This window comes from Bubalus kerabau, chromosome 17, assembly GCF_029407905.1.
Source record: "Bubalus kerabau isolate K-KA32 ecotype Philippines breed swamp buffalo chromosome 17, PCC_UOA_SB_1v2, whole genome shotgun sequence".
Taxonomy (NCBI): Eukaryota; Metazoa; Chordata; class Mammalia; order Artiodactyla; family Bovidae; genus Bubalus; species Bubalus kerabau.
Window position 1 is genome coordinate 52019459 of NC_073640.1, and position 5019 is coordinate 52024477.

The 5019-nt window shown below is 46.7% G+C and overlaps 1 pseudogene; it reads right to left on the reverse strand.

Moving 5' to 3' along the window:
* Nucleotides 1-1972: 1972 nt before the first annotated feature.
* LOC129632418 (40S ribosomal protein S19-like) lies at nt 1973-2522 on the reverse strand (annotated as a pseudogene).
* Nucleotides 2523-5019: the final 2497 nt, after the last annotated feature.

Below are 5019 nucleotides of genomic sequence, written 5' to 3' on the forward strand. Positions count from 1 at the left end.
AATGAGGATAGGGACTTATACTTCCCTGATGGATAGGAACCCACCTGCCAATGCAGGGGACACAGGTTCGATCTCTGGTCTGGGACGATCTCACATGCCATGGGGCAACTAAGCCCGTGAGCCACAACTGTATTGAAACTCACGTGCCTAGAGCCCATGCTCTGCAACAGGAGAGGCCACCGCAATGAGAAGCTCACATACCGCAGAGAAGGGTAGCCCCGCAATCGCTGCAACTAGAGAAAGCCCACAAAAAGGAACGAAGACTCAGGGCAGTCAACAATAAATAAAATTTAAAATTTAATTTAAAAAAAAGAAAATGGGGATATGAGGAGATCTGTGAAATTCACATAATCACACTCATGGTACCTGACACATAGTGAGCACCGAGCTGGCTGTCGCCATAATTACCAGGATGAAGCCCCAGGTGGACGGGAGACAGGGTTCACAGAGAAGGCGGGGCGGGGGAGGGGAGTTGCCCTGGCTCTGTCCCAAGAAGCTTCCACATCTGAGGAGGTGAGTCACTCTTCCTTCCTGTGATAATCTGAGGCAGAGTGGCATCTCCAAGTAGATGAGCTGTGCACTCGGCGTGCCCTTCACCTCTGATGGCTCTCAGGTCGCCTGACCCATGACATCACAGACAGGATGAAATCATGAAGGCCAAAGGTCAGGGTGAGAGGAAATGGTTCCCTGCTAATCTCTTCCTTCCAATCTCTAATTCTTGGACTCATCATTTAGCAGGTTCCTCCTGGATGGGCACTGGCCATGGTTACCCCAGGTGAGGAAGGTGGTGGAAATAAAGCTTCAGTTCATGCTTTCGGTAATCAATAGGATTCATTCAAGTATTCAATCATTTAACAAGTCTTTATTGTGCACCTACCGTGTGCCAGTCAGACAAAATCCCTGTCTTTTTTTTTTAATTTATTTATTTTAATTAGAGGCTAATTACTTACAATATTGTATTGGTTTTGCCATACATCAACATGAATCTGCCACGGGTGTACACATGTTCCCCATCCTGAACCCCCCTCCCACCTCCCTCCCCATACCATCCCTCTGGGTCATCCCAGGGCACCAGCCCCAAGCATCCTGTATCCTGCATCAAACCTGGACTGATGATTCATTTCTTATATGATATTATACATGTTTCAATGCCATTCTCCCAAATCATCCCCCCCTCCCTCTCCCACAGAGTCCAAAAAACTGTTCTATACATCTGTGTCTCTTTTGCTGTCTTGCATACAGGGTTATCATTACCATCTTTCTAAATTCCATATATATGTGTTAGTATACTGTATCGGTGTTTTTCTTTCTGGCTTACTTCACTCTGTATAATCGGCTCCAGTTTCAACCACCTCATTAGAACTGATTCAAATGTGTATATGTACCACAGCTTTCTTATCCATTTATCTGCTGATGGACATCTAGGTTGCTTCCATGTCCTGGCTATTATAAACAGTGCTGTGATGAACATTGGGGTACACGTGTCTCTTTCAATTCTGGTTTCCTCAGTGTGTATGCCCAGCAGTGGGATTGCTGGGTTGTATGGCAGGTCTATTTCCAGTTTTTTAAGGAATCTCCACACTGTTCTCCATAGTGGCTGTACTAGTTTGCATTCCCACCAACAGTGTAGGAGGGTTCCCTTTTCTCCACATCCTCTCCAGCATTATTGCTTGTAGACTTTTGGATCGCAGCCATTCTGACTAGCATGAAATGCTACCTCATTGTGGTTTTGATTTGCATTTCTCTGATAATGAGTGATGTTGAGCATCTTTTCATGTGTTACCCATCTGTATGTCTTCTTTGGAGAAATGTCTATTTAGTTCTTTGGCCCATTTTTTGATTGGGTCGTTTATTTTTTTGGAATTGAGCTGCAGGAGTCGCTTGTATATTTTTGAGATTAGTTGTTTGTCAGTTGCTTCATTTGCTATTGTTTTCTCCCATTCTGAAGTCTGTCTTTTCACCTTGCTTTTTTTTGTTTGTTTGTTTTTACGAACGAGGCACTTTATTAACCCAGCATCATTTGTTCTAATGCTTCTTGTTGGCAGCTGCCACCTGTCCAGCGGTTCTGTCCAGATCTCTCTGTCCCTGAGGCGCCAGTTTGCGGCCCCCATCTGGGTCCTTTTCCACCATTTTCAGCCCCCCCAGGGCTTGGAGGACCCGCCGGGCCACGGTCTTGGAGCCTCTGCTGAAGTGGCTGGGCATGACGCCGTTCCTCTGGCGCCCCCCATAGATCTTGGTCATGAAGCCAACCCCAGTGCCACCCCGGAGGTACAGGTGCCGCCCGTGGAAGCAGCTCGTGTGTAGAACCAGTTCTCATCGTAGGGAGCAAGTTCTTTATGCTTGGCCAGCTTGACAGTGTCCACGCATTCAGGGACTTTCAGCTTCCCGGACTTTTTGAGGAAGGCTGCCAGAGCTCTGACGAACTCCTGCTGGTTCATGTCTTTTACAGTAACTCCAGGCATCATGAGGCCTCCGCGCTGCCAGCCAGGGGCAAAATCCCTGTCTTTTAAAAATAGATATATTATTTATTCAGCTGTGTTGAATCTTTGTTGCAGTGCGCCTGCGGCATGTGGGACCTTAATTTCTCAGCCGGGGATGGTAACTGTGTCCACTGCATTGCAAAGCAGATTCTTAACCACCGGACCACCAGGAAAGTCCCCAGTCCCTGCCTTTTTGAAGCTGACAGACTAGCGGGGAAGTTAGATAATAAACATAACACATAAATAAATATTCCAGACTGTTAAAAGGTGATGTGAAAACATTGGGCAGGGTGGGCTTAGGACAGGGGTCAGCAAACTGTAGCACCCAAGTACAATCTAGCCTGCCATTTGCTTTTGTACAGTTCCCAAGCTAAGGATGGTTTTTATATCTTTTAATGTGGCTCAGAAGGTAAAGAATCTGCCTGCAATGCAGGACACCTGGGTTTGATCCCTGTGTCAGGAAGATCCCCTGCAGAAGGGAATGGCAACGACTGAATGACTAACACGACAACTACTAATGTTTGGGAAAATGAAATCAAGAGAATATTTTGTCACAACACTTAAATCAAATATAATCCACTATTTTTTTTTTTTTTTAAAGAGAATGTTTTTCTTTTGGTTGTGCCTCACGGCATGTGGGATCTTAATCTTAGTTCCCCAATCAGAGTTTGAACTTGTGCCCCCTGCATTGGAAGCCCAGAATCTTAACTACAGGACTGCCAGGGAAGTCCCTGTGATATATAATATTTGCATGAAATTCACTTTTCAATGTCCATGAATAAAATTTTATTGCAACATGGCCATGCTCATTCAGTTACATATTGTCTGTGATTGTTTTTGTGTTATAACAAGAGTTGAGAAGCTATGACACAGAGCATATGGCTACTGAAGCCTAAACTCTTTAATATCTTCCCAGGTGGCTCAGTGGTGAAGAATCTGCCTGCCAAGCGGGAGGCACGGGTTCTATCCCTGGGTCAGGAAGATCCCCTGGGGAAGAAAATGGCAGCCCACTCCAGTATTCTTGCCTGGGAAATCCCATGGACAGGGGAGCCTGGTGGGTTATAGTGCGCGGGGTCGCAATAGAGTCAGACATGAGTGAGCGACTAAACAACCACAACCACCTTTACTGAAAGTCTGAAGACCCCTGACTTAGGGGATTCAGAACGATGTGTGGAGGTGGATTGTTATTTTCCATCAGGAAGTCAAGGATAACCTCACTGATAAGGTGACATTTGGGTCAAGTCTGAAGGCAGGAAGGAGAAAGTTATGTTGTTGTTGTTCAGTCTGTCAGTCCTGTCCGACTCTTTGCGACCCCATGGACTGCAACACGCCAGGCTTTCCTGTCCTTCACTGTCTCCCAGAGCTTGCTCAAACTCATGTCCATAGAGTCAATGATGCCATCCAACCATCTCATCCTCTGTCGTCCCCTTTTCCTGCTGGAATCTTTCCCAGCATCAGGGTCTTTTCAAATGAGTCAGTTCATCGAATCAGGTGGCCAAAGTATTGGAGCTTCAGCATCAGCATCAGTCCTTCCAATGAATATTCAGGGTTGATTTCCTTTAGGATTTACTGGTTTGATCTCCTTACTGTCCAAGGGACTCTCAACAGTCTTTTCCAGCATATGGGCATCAGGAAAAAATGTTCAAGGCAGAGAGAGTAGCCGGTGCAAAGGCCCTGAGGTAAGAATGCATCTGTTGTGCTCAAGGAACAGGATAGAAGCCTCTGTATCTGGAGGAGACTGAGCCAGGGTTGAGTAGCAGGAGTGAGGATAGAATGGTGGCTGGGGCAGACGGTGTGGGATCGGCCACGGGGAGGACTCTGGGCAGGGGAGGACCGTGGCCTGGCTCAGGGGTTAACAAGATTCCTGTGGTTGCATGTGGGGAAGACAGTGGGGACAGGATGGAAGCATGGAGACAAGAGAGGGGGCTGCTAGGACAGTCCAGGAAGGAGCTGATGGGTAGCTGCTGGGGAAGGGAGGGAAGTGGGCAGATTCTGGATAAAACTGAGGGTGGCGTTGACAGTATTTCTCAACAGAGAATATCCTAGCTGGGGAAAAAGTCTCTCTTAAAAGCATTCACATCCCAGGTTATCACATCAGACACACCAGGGTCTTAGTCCCAGCTTGACTATATACAGGCTGTATGATGTTGGCTAAATTGTTCAATCTCTCTTAGCCTCAGTTTCTCCATCTATAAAATGGGGCTAGAGGACTTCCTGGTGGTCCAGTGGTTAAGAATCCACCTCCAATGCAGAGGATACGGGTTTGATCTTTGGTTGGGGAACTAAGATCCCACATGCCATAGAGCAACTAAGCCGAAGACCCAGCACAGCCAAAATGAAAATTAAAAGTTTTTAAATGAGGTTAATAGCCAGGGTGCAGTATCAATGAGATTGTTTATGCAAAGCACTCAGTGTGATGCCTGCATATGGGGAGTGCTCCATTTATAGATGGCAGCTGTGATAACAAGGAACCTTCCCCAGGTGGGACCCCAAGACCTGTCTGCCCAGGTCCCTGTCCCTGAAGAGTATGCCACTCTTC